Source organism: Thermobia domestica, chromosome 9, assembly GCF_964235325.1.
Source record: "Thermobia domestica chromosome 9, izTheDome1.hap1.1, whole genome shotgun sequence".
Lineage (NCBI taxonomy): Eukaryota > Metazoa > Arthropoda > Insecta > Zygentoma > Lepismatidae > Thermobia > Thermobia domestica.
The window spans coordinates 24,419,744-24,432,731 of record NC_137462.1 but is presented as its reverse complement, the minus strand read 5'-3'; positions in this window follow the sequence as shown (position 1 = coordinate 24,432,731).

Genomic DNA, 12,988 nt, shown 5'->3' with positions numbered 1-12,988 from the left:
GTAACAAAGTTTATTGCGTTCGGGGGTGACCGCAGCGAAGCGGGGCGGGTTAACATAAATGACAGGCGATATAATGTTAACATTTACTGCAATCTTCTATGGTTTTTATCATATCACTTGAAAGCGAAAAAGTAAAAATTATCTAAGTAACAAAGTTTATTGCGTTCCGGGGTGACCGCAGCGAAGCGGGGTGAACGCTGCTAGTATTCTTATATGTGTTTAAAAAGACAGTAAAATAATTTAGTTATTTTATTTCATTTACTTTTCCAAGAAACTTCAGATTTTAAGAAATAGTGTGGAACTTCCCAAAATTACACAATGAATTACTTGTCATTAAAAGAAATCTTTAAAGCTTTAGTACGTAAATCTTCTGTGTGGGTTTTAGGGGAAATATTTTGGGTTTTATTGGTGATAGGGGTCACAGTTTTCGGTATTTATCATTGGTTATATACTTGAAGTAAAAAAATAACACACTGTTTTCTAGAAAACCAGAATAATAGTGATAAGAAACAAATATATTCACTACATTTCTCTTAGCAAGAGTTGTTCATATGGTGTCATGTCAAGGATTATAAATACCCTCCCTCTCAAGTTTTCATCTCGTATGCAAATTGTCTGCATGCAAGCGACATCTCTTGGGCGCCAGGTAGGAGAGACTGTAGCTAGCGACAACTATTAACCTAATTGTGAACTAGAGTGAATTAGCATGACTGACAGAATGAAGCATCTCGTGTTTATAAGGATTAAGAATATCTCAATATTTTCGCCTAAACATTTATGCAACCCACAACTCTGTAATGTTTTGCATTTTGCATACTAGTATTACTTACGAACTGGAATGTTTTTGCTTTATAAATAGGATTGGTCCGTTCCACTCTGCTAGTTACGAATTCAGTCAGAAACTGCCATTAATAGATGAATGGATCCATCTTGTGTAAAGAATCTCACATTGTTGAGTAGAAAAGAATAAATAGATACCGAAAGTTTAATGGCTCCTCTCTTGGTTAGTTTGCTTGTGCTTTTATTCAATGGACATGTATACGAAGCCTTGAGAGGTCGATAATTTCAAGTATCTGGGAAGTATTTTGACGAGAGACGCTTAATACTGCATCAAAGAGATCAGGTCAAGAATTGCGACAGACAAAGAAGCATTCAACAAGAAAAGATCACTCTTAACTAACAGCCTTAATATTGGACTAAGAAAAAAGTTGGTCAAGTGGTATGTATGGAGTATTGGACTGTATGGTTCAGAGACATGGACAGTACGGAAGTTAGAGAAGAAATATTTCGAGAGCTTCGAAATGGGGTGTTGGAGGAAGATGGAGAAGATAAAATAGACAGAGAAAGAGTTACAAACCAAAAATGTTTTAAAACAGATAGGAGAGAAGAGGACGCTTCTAACCAGCATCCTTTGTAGGAAGGTCAATTAGATTGGATACATGTTGCGAAGAAATTGTCTTCTTCATACCACCATGGAAGGAAAGATGAAAGGAAATCGAGGAATAGGAAGAAGAAGAACACAATTGATGGATGATTTGAAAAATGAAAGAAAATATCGGAAGTTAAAAGAGGAAGCTGAAGATACAGAAATGTGGAAGAAACATTTGCAGACCCAAACTTAAATTTTTTTAAAAAAATAATAAATAAATAAATAAATAAATAAAACTCATTAGTCCCAGGATCTGCCAAAAGACAGGATACTTAATATTAATAATATGAAGTCTTAACAGAAAATAATGACTTATTATTGTTTACTTTTAGCTACACTATGAATATACGAGTACAATAACATCACATTTTCAACGGAAGCTCATCTATTGATTATACTTGTAGACAGTGGTGTCCACCCCCCCTTATGTTTATGACGCACCCCCCCAATTGTCTATCCGTAGGTGTTCTTCCATGAAAAAATCTTCTTTTCGATTAATTTTACCCCCCCTCATCAAACATATTTATATAGATTTTAACCCCCCCAAATATTTCAATGACGCAGTTTGCGTCATAGCCCTCCCCCTTGTGGGCATCCCTGCTTGTAGATAAGAAAAGAGAGGAAAGCTTTTCACCAGTTTCAATTCATGAATTGTAAATTTGCTTTTGCGATTTTTTTAAAAAAAAAGTAGTATTCAGAAACTTAGAATAAACTACACAATTTCCTTAAATTGGTCTATTTAGAGTGGCAGCAGTGACACTTTATAAGACGTTAAACCGATAGCATAACGTGGGACTTATAACTACATGGCCTCTCACTGTGAATCAAATCCAGATACCTCGCACCAGAGACAGATAAGTGAATTATGGAGCCAAGACAGAGTCCTGGTTTTCTTTACTTTTTGACTTAAGTTAATGGTAGACCCATTCTTGAAATAACAATGAAATTAACTGTACGTACCTAAATTGTGGTTTTCACATGGTTAGAAATATTTTGCATTGAAAATGTATTCCAATGAATGAGAACAGTGTTTACAGTGGGAGGCCATGCGCCGTAGTTGCTATGTCTGTGTTGAAACAGTATGGTGGTTACTGCGTTTCAGGGTTTCTCACAAGATTTTCAAAATGTGACATATTGAATGAGCTCCCAGGGTCACGACAAATTTAGTGAAAATTCTCCATTTCTTGTGAAACAAAGGTAAGACCTAATCGTGTTGTTAGGATTGAAATAATTCAAAAGCAAAGAGTGCACTCATGCCATTAAAAAAAAAAATGTTAATCATATCTCCTCCAGAAAATATTTATATAAAATAATCATGAATCTTCAGTAAAATAAATAAATAAATGATCTTTGATCCATTTTTTGGATCCTTCTCAATCATCCATAAGAAAATTTACACCAAATTTTAAAAATACATGTATTTCCCATGATAGAAAATCTATGGCTTTTATGAAGCATACCGTGTGTTTTGTTCCAGACTTAAGACTTTGTAGCTATTGCTTATGGTTGAAGCTATAATGAAATGGAAGTGGTGAATTCAGCCCCTTTTTAAAAAGTAAAACATGTTTAATTGTAATTTTCCAAGAAATTATCATAATGTAATTTCCATAAAGCTCAATGTACTTTTTTCTAGGCTTTCCAATGGAGTTCACTGTTTGGTGGTTGACATCAGTCAGGGACTAGGTCATAACCCCGCAAAAAAAAAAAAAAAAAAAAAAAAAAAAAAAAAAACTCCTCTTTATAGCATTTTACGAAAAGGATTACTTTTAAAAATTGTTAAAGGTTTTAATTTACTTTTTAGTTTTTGCTTAGTTAGTGTTTCTCAATCTTTTCCAACGTAACTCCGTGTTGGTAGAATATAATTGTTCTGAGCGTCCCCCGTCAATTTAACAGAAGCCATAAAACTGAACATAACATTTGACGACGCAGTTTAAAAATTAGAAGAAAAAAAGCTTCAAATCTTAAAATCAGCCTTGAAAAATACACACTATTGTTTTTTTTTTTAAGTATAAACTTTTGATAACTTGTAAAGTGTATAATAACTTTCGTCTATTATAAGAAGAAAGTCTAATTAACTAACTCTATGGCCTATGGAACCCGGAGGTTCAATGCCGCGTTCACAAAAGCTCTTCATTGATTTCTATCCTTAGCCAATTGGATCCAGTTTCTACTTTGTATTCCAATCTCTGCGAGATCCATCTTAATATTGTCCTCCCATCTGCGCGTAGGTCTTCCTAATGGTCATTTTCCGATTGGACTTCCAGTTAAGACTTTGAAAGTCCCTACCTTCTTCCATTCTGGCTACATGACACCCCCCCCCCCTCCTGAGCCTCCTAGACTTCATGACCCTAATGATGTTTGGTAAACGTATAAATTATGTAGTTCCTTGTTATGAAGTTTCCTATTCCCCATTCCCGTTCCTGTTGCGTCCGGATATTTGTCTTAGGATCTTCTTCTCAAATACTTTTAGTCTGCGTTCTTCCCTCAGAGTAAGCGACCATGTTTCGCAACATTACAGTACAACAGACATGATATTCGTTTTATATATTTTAAGCTTCAAATTCCTCGACAGAATTAGCGACTACAAAACATTTTGAAGTGAATAATGACACGAATTACCTGCTTTTAGTTAGCATTTAATTTCTTCGTGAATATGGTTTTGGAAAAAAGTCAAACAACTCATGAAATCTCTAGTCTACGTAGGGTATGTCTTTTTGTTCCAGCGTCCGCTTTGGAAACGATAAGCCCCCTAGGGGCATTAAACACCTACATTGAGAACTATTGCTTTAAGTACATACCTTTTCTTCTTCTTCTTTTTTTTTTGGGACAAGGAGTCTTGGGCATTTAGTAGTTCTAACCCCTTTATGTATGCAACCAACATTGCTTATGTGCTATTTGGGTGATATTCATGATAGAGTAGTTTTAGCGTCCCACAATTAATTAATTGTTTGATTTGATTAGAGTTTAATGTCCCGTTCAGCACCAAGGCTATGTGAGACATGCAGTAATATCTTAACATGGGATCCGAAACACACGAGCTCCCATCGGGAATATAGCCGGGGCCGGGGAGTAACGTTCCACGATTATGTACCGAAACTAAGGGAGACGGTGATCATAAGATGGATAATAATGGTGGAATGACGGAAGTGACGGAAAAAGCGAACCCCAAGAAACCCCATGCACACGGTGTTTTGTTCACCATGAAGCCCACTTGGCGACAGTTGAGAACGAACAAATGATCTCACGCGCCAGACATGAGACTCTACCACGGCCCGATAGAATCTACTGTATTGTTCAGATAACAAATTGTTTATTCATTACTATCGTATTAGTAATAGTCAGTACTTCGTTGGTGAAGAAAAAAATGTCGATATTCACCATTGATTATTATTCTAGGCATTCTGAGTGGGTACCAGGGCAAACGTAAAGTGGAAGAAATTAGTAGGTGCCAAGGGCGCCGATCCTAGGGGAGCCGAGGGCCCCGGGTCCCCTCAAAACTCACGTGGGCCCCCTATTGTATTTATGAATATACAATATTTTGCATAATTTGAGTGCAATTTGTCTTAAAATCTTCATATATATATATCTTTTGCATATGAATGCTCCCCCCCCCAATTTATAGAAAAATCGGCTCCCTTGTGTGCTACCATCTATTGACCAGATTATCTTTGAAAGCACATAAAAAATCTTGTTCTAGTCTTTAAATAGTTTGAAATTGAAAAAAAAAAATCACAAACACAAAAATATATAAAAATCCAAAGATATCATATTTTTGAATGATTCAAGAAGAAAAGGTGCCAGTACTGTGTAATGCTGCGTACCCCCCATCCCCCCCCAAAATACTGGTAGTAGTAATTATTAAAATTAACTGAAATGAAATAATTGTGAAAATATTGTATTGTTATTGAGTTTAAATATTTGTACAAAATCTCGCAGGTTTGTTATAGATGGAAATACGTAAAAGGGCCTATCCGGTTTGCAGTAAGGACCAGACTCTGTCACGTGATCAGGACAAATGTCACATTGCATTCTAAATCGAGTCTGGAGATTCAAAATCCAGATGTGATATATTTCATGCGCGTAAACTCTGCATGGGGTGCCCTGGGTAATTCGCAGAAGTTGCATATACTTTATCACTATTTTTGATTGTACTCAAACAACTTCGACTTTTGACAATGTTCTATACATATTTACCTCACGTGCTCTACATCATTTTTAAGTTCTTTATTATGTCTTTGCAATACAAATTTAATTAGCAATCTCCTAATTATACGTAGTTTTTCAGATATATGGACGACTTCATTTTCGTTAATTTTCCATTGATTGTTTTGTGAGTTTTTGCTGTGTTTCATCCATTTTAGGACAATTTGCTTTTGGAATATAGAATCTGCGTAGTCTCTTGTACATTTGAGATAAATTTCAGCCATCTCCCTCTTTTGGTTTTTGAGATAAATGGAGGAATTATTTGTTCTTCATTGATTTTCCGTTAACAATAATGTTAATGTTTCATGCTTTATTGAGTACTAGTTAAATATACCCATGCTTCGCACGGGGGCTGTATTTGGAAGTCAACGCCTGTGGGAGTATCACCATTAATCTCAGCGACCGCGAAAACTATGGATTTGATACTAATACAGGTCATTTTGGGCTATTTTTTTACATGTATCTGTAAAACACCTCCCCCCCCCGGCCCGCATACAATTGTAACTAAATTTGCAAATCATCGCTAATGGAAGTGTCACCATTGATTTCAGCGACCGCGAAAACTATGGATTTGACACTAATATCGGCCATTTTCTACTACTTTTACATGTTCTGGCAAACGCTCCTGAGACCCCCTGGTTCGAATTTTGACCAAAAAAACGTTTAACTCTTGACTGGATCCTGGACTAAGGTATTCATGACTAAACTCTCGTCTTGTCCCCAGGCAGCACACAGACAGACAGACACACAAACGAACTCTTTATTTTATTTATATTAGATGTTCCATCTATTTTAAGACAATTGCTTTTGGAATATAGAATCTACATAGCCTGTTCTATATTTGAGCTGAATTTCCCCAGGCAGCACACAGACAGAGAGACAGACAAACACACAAACGAACTCTTTATTTTATTTATACACCGTATTAGATGTTACATCTATTTTAAAACAATTCCTTTTGGAATATAGAATCTACATAGCCTCTTCTATATTTGAGCTGAATTTCAGCTATCTTCCTCAAAGTTTGTTCTCATCATTGCAACCGGATACATCCTTTAAATTGTAAGATTTCATATTAACAAATAAACAAACAAAGAAAAGCAACCTAATAAAGCATTGTAAAAATAAACGAACAATCCCATTTTCACGAAAATGGTGTGTGTTCCTTTGTAGGCTTAAGAATTACTATTATTGATTAGTGAAGAAAATTTTCAAAGATGTAGTGTTGAAAATCCCCAACTAAAATAACGTATTCAGTTCGTTTTTACGCGCACGACGCCAGTAATAATAATTGTAATAATTGTATTTTACATTTATTTTTGCAACTTGTTAAATTATTATCTGTAAACTCTTATGGTAAATGATTAGAAGAGAAAGTGACAGCTAGTATTTGTTTACTTAGAGAAATTTTCTTCTTTTTATATATGTTCCACCAGATTGATAAAACCATCGCTTGTTAACAGCCCAAGCGTCAAGTTGTTTTCAAACGTTTTCTCTTCATTTTCTGTGCATCGAACGCTCTTTTGGACAAAATTGATCCCAGCAGCTAGTGAGTTTAGATTCGTTACAGCAACAAAGATGAAGAAGAGGAAAAAGGCTAAAGAAAGAAAAAAGAAGAAGAAATGAAATGACAGGTTGTTTCTTGAGTTCTTTTCTTACTCAATCTCTTTGTCACTGTGTACCTGTATCTCCTTTACTTCGCATTATATAGATTAACAATGGAACAACCGATTTCTTCTTAAACTTGACAATATTTGCTGTGTTTTGTCGATTCACGGCTTGAAATTTGGAGAAAGTTCTATACCTGAGTCGCATGAAAAGAATAAACAAAAAGAGGGGAAAATATGTCGAGTAATCCGTCATCTTACGCCATTTCTGTAAAAGAGAATTGCAGTCATCTCATAATTGTCAGTAAATCTCTGAAACGGGACAAGACTCGTACCAGTATAGGTGAGAGCCGGTACAGATGGAATGGTCCTGTAATGTGTCTTTTTCTTGGAGGCGAGATAGTGAGGTGGGGACAGCCTATACTGTGAGAATTGATCTTACATGATAGTTTCTGTATCTGATTCAAACCCTGATCGTGGTTTGCAACTCATGTTAATCTCGGTGTTGCATAAGGACGCAAAACACGAAAATTCTAATTCATGTAGCTGAACTATTCAAACTCGTGTAACTGAGCCACTCAAACTCCTGTAACTGAGGCATTCAAACTCATGTAGTTGAACCATTCGAGCTCATGTAGCTAAGACATTCGAACTCTCGTAGCCGAACCATTTGAACTCATGTAGTTGAGCCATTCAAACTTACGTAGTTGAGCCATCTGAACTCACGTAACTGAACCATTTGAACTCATGTTGGTGAGCTAATAGAACTCGTGTAGCTGAACCATTCGAATTTATGTAGCTGAGCTATTCGAAGTCATGTAGCGAACTCACGTAGCCGAACCATTCGAACTCATGTAGTTGAGCCATTCAAACTCACGTAGTTGAGCCATCTGAACTCACGTAGCTGAACCATTTGAACTCATGTAGCTGAGCTAATAGAACTCGTGTAGCTGAACCATTCGAATTTATGTAGCTGAGCTATTCGAACTCATGTAGCTGAGCCATTTTAATATAAAATGTTGAGTTTGTTTAGAATCGTGTGTTGCTAATTTGGAATTTTTAAGGCGCCAAAGGATAGTTTCAGAAATAATTTGGAACTCTAATATTAAATTGAAATTCCATCATTATACAGGTCTGTTTGTAAGTTACTACTTTATCGCTCACTCACAAGTTCATTGCAAATTTAAGAAGCTCAAGGTGATTCAGTGGTAGAGCGCTCACGTTAACTGTGAGGCATATCTGCGAGTCATAAAATTAAACATTTCATTTCACTCTTCAAATCAAAAATATATGAATAAGTTATTTTTTTAAATGACAAAGTTCATAAACCTAACATCATGTTTTAAATTATCGATGTTTAAACCTTACGAGCTCTACCATTTATTAGATTAAGGCTCTATCACATTTTAGCTATAAAAATGAACTGTGAACTGAAAGCATCAATTAATGTGAAGAGCTAAAAACAAATCTAACACTATACAGACAAGAAATTTTATCCCTATTTCTTCTCAAACTTCGGTTTAGGAGTGAAGATAATACCATACCATATACTCTGAAATGTGCAATTCTGTACTGAAAATTTGGTTGAATGTTAGAATGAACAAATGTCCTATAGTTAATATTTAAAATATAACTATAAATGGGACAAATGAGGAGTCTAGTGAAAGAGAGAGAGAGAGCTATGCCACTTCGACAAGAAATGGAAATCAAGAGTTTTCTAAAGCGTTGTAATAAGCTGTTGCGTCATTATTTATATAATAAAGGGTCGCCTTTTTACTTCTTAAATTATTATAGGTAAAGTATCCAAAAGGTAAAATATGAATTTCAATGTAAATACGTTTATGATGAAATGCATGGTATAATGTTTGTGCATGCATGGTATAATGCATAGTACCATGAGGAAAAATCAACATAGTACATCAAAGAGTTGTAACATGACTTAAATATATTTGCCTGATTTGACTGGTTTACATATGAACTACAGAAAGACAGCATGCCTTCTGGAGTATCTTCATTGTCCATTGTTTCTGTGGATGTTAAGTTTTTGATAAATACCATGAAAAACTGAACGAGTATAAGGCATTATTGCTACGAGATCTTTTAACTTCAGGGTTGATATGGGTCGTCCATGTGAGTAGAGTAATGGTATTTCTTCAAGAAGTATAGTTACATAAGAATAATCAATCACGAGATCTCTTCTAGTTCTGGAGCGACGAAATCGTATGTTCTTGAAAAGTTCCATGTCAAAATGGGCGTATTTGAAGAAAAGTATGTTGTATCAAATTTCACAGCAATTATTTTCGTGATACGAAAGCTAGCAGCGGATATGGCAACACCACTCTGTATTATTTTACTGTTCAATTGTTGGTCCCCCTTTGTTGCTCTAATAGACATTGTAGGGGAGGGGGAGGCGAAGATATATAAAAATAAGTAAAACTTAATAACTCTTGAACCACGCGACCGATCTCGACCAAATTTGCCACATAGATGAGGTTCGGGTCTGGGATGGTTTTTATCATTCCACTTTGGCGGTGCAACTTACGGGAGGAAGAAGGGAATATATATTAGTGTCGAATCTATAGTTTTTGGAGTGGCTGAGATGAACAGTGACTCTTCCAATGCCGTTTGAATCCAAATTCAGCCTTATATGTAAAAAAAATGCGTGTTCTCTCCGTGTGAAGAATGGATATTCTGCTAGTGTAGAATAAAAATAAATATGATTATAGAAATCTAGTACATAACTTCAAGATATTTCCTTTTGTTATTCGTGAATAATAACCAAACAAAACCATATATTTAACTAATTGCAGTATGTCAAGCACGAACCCAAGGTCATACTGCAATGCAAATGTATGAAATAACTCTTATTCACGATTGGCTTGTCTTGGTTGTTGGTATGCATCTGTTGCACTTTCTTAACCCTCCCCCACTTCCATCGTCTGCTGGTGTTGTTGGAAACGTGAAGATAGGTCAAGGGGTCAAGTATGCAACTGGAAGTTCAGGGTGATCAAGGTTGGAGAACTTTTTGACAGATAATAGTAACCTTGCACTTTAAATGTGCAATGTAAATCTTCTGCAATGTAGTGTGTACATACACACACACACACATCACATGTCCCTTGTCTTGAGCAGAAAAAAAATATTCACACTTTCCCTTTTAAAAGATGTTTCGTATGAAAATAGATGAGTATAGAGGATTTCTAGCAAATTGTCAGGAATATTAAAGGTATGGCTAGTTTGCTGTAATGTATGATTTAACACTCCTTGTAGCACACATGGTCCACCTTTACACGTCTAATGGTTGTCATGGTTGGCAATTAGTTGGTAATTGCAATAATGAAGTTAAGGTCCAGTGTGTGTTGGTCAGCCAACTATTTGTTATAATTTATTTAACAATTTCGATTCTGTATTTCCAATCGCGACTTCACTTCTGTCGTAGGAAATATTTTTGCAATTGAATTGGTTGGCAAATCGACCTATTGCAATGTAGGGCAGATGTTGGCAATTGAAGTGGTTGACAAATGCTCGTAAAGCGACCAATTACAATGTAGAGCAAATGTTGGCAATTGAGGTGGTTGGCAAATGCTTGGCAAACCGACCAATTACAACGTAACACTAACGTTGGCAATTGAGTTGATTGGAAATGCTCGGCAAAGCGGCCAATTATAACGTAGAGTAGACATTGCAATTGAGTTGGTTGGCAAATGCTCGGCAAAGCCGCTCAATTATAACGTAGAACCAACGTTGGCAATTGAATTGGTTAGTAAATGCTCGTCAAATCGGCCAATTGCAACTTAAATTACGGCCAACGTTGGCAGTTGGCTACTCTGCTGTCTGTGTTACTATGGTAATGTAACACTGCCAGCCAACTTAGTTAGCAATGCTTTAAAAATACACAATATAATTAGTTTCGGTGGTAATTTTATGAGACATTACTTGGCATGGCACAGACTTCAAAATATTTTATAGATACAAATAATGATTTATTTTGTGCTTTAAGAGCGTTTATTATTATTATTATTATGTGCTTTTTAGAACTTTTTTGAAGTCGGTTAATATTGGATTTTTAAGTGGGTTTTCGAAGTCGCTTATTTTTGCTTTAAAGTTTAAGTTTTCCCATTTTTTCGTTACATAAGTAGTTTACTAGACACCTAAAATAAAAATAGGACACTAACTTCCTATAAAATGGGTCGGCCTACGAAATATGCGTGAACAAATTTAGTCTTTTAAAAAAATCGGTCCTAGCATTAAATGAATTATACGTGAACACATTATCAGCTAAAGAGTTTCATGGTCTATCCTCAGATGACCCGGAGAGAAGTCGTAAGTCAAGTGACCCGGTGACCCAAGACCCGTTCCATTACTGCTTGGTACAAGGAGATTATTTTTGCAAAATTTCAAGATTCTACTTTCAATAGTTTCGGAGATGTGGTAATAAGTGTATAAGTCATTAGATATAATCTTTTTGATCTGGAGGTTGAATCAAGATCATTCATTCTTCATTCAATTCAATTATTATTGGCTAAGAGAATTACATTCATCATAGCTGTCGAATTTGAAGCAGGAAATATTACACGTTATACCTGATTAAAGGAAATGTATATTGAGGGAAATTTTTCGGAAATTCTACAACACTACTCCCTACGCTCAAGAAGTAGGAAAATGAATCAACGCCTGAAACATATACGACCCTTCCAACATAACATTTTGTTGGGTTGCATAACTTCCAGGCATTATGCTTAAATGAGTTAAATTCGATTTCTTTTAGGCCAGTGGTTCTCAACCTAATTCCTATCACGACCCCCTATTTTATCACATCCTCTTGCCAGCGACCCCCTCATAATTTCAGGTTTTTAATAAGCTTGTGTGGAATTTGTAATATATCTATTGCGGGATCTCACGATATCCATCTATTTCTATAATAGTAGAACCCATTTCCTCTACTTCTAAAATATTCTTATATTTTAATACAGTAATTTCCCTAAAAGTGAATGGATGAGAACCAAATTTAGTCAGTTCATTTATATTACAAATATCGAATCCGATTCGTGATACTGTTTCAAAATGGAGACCGTTTGAAGATTTTAAAACTTCATAACTCTCTTAATTTTGGGTCATATCAGGGGTCAAAGTGGATCTAAAAAAATAGAGGGACCCATGACATCATGCTATCTCCCGTGACTATCTTGGACCACTATATTTTTTTTAGGAAGTGGGGGATGAAATAGATATTTTTTGGAAGTGAAGCAACGGCGTTCTCCCGCATTCCCACTCACTTTTACCCCTGGGTCATATGATTAAAAAAGACCTGTTGAAAATGTTTAGTAGATCTATTTTTTTTTTTTTTGTTCTTAGCAGTATATATAAAAATAAAAATATGCCTATTAGAACAAAATTCAGAGTAATATTTAAAAATATTTTCCGGTATTAGATTCTAATTACATTTATCTCTTCCGCTTATCTTCGCGACACCTAGGGGTCGCGATCCCCAGGTTGAGAAACCTTGTTTTAGGCTAATAGAATTCGTCAATTTATTTATATGAAATAGTATTATAATGAGGTTTTCGGATTTTGAAAACAAAGATAAAAATACAATGAAACCTCTCTATAACTGAAACTGATGAGATTTGTTCGTAAATGAGAACTGTCCGTTACAGAGTGGTTTTACCCAAATTTAGATTACATTACAGCTCATATCGTAATTGTATCAAGTATCCAGAGTCCAGTAAATATATACACATTAGTTATA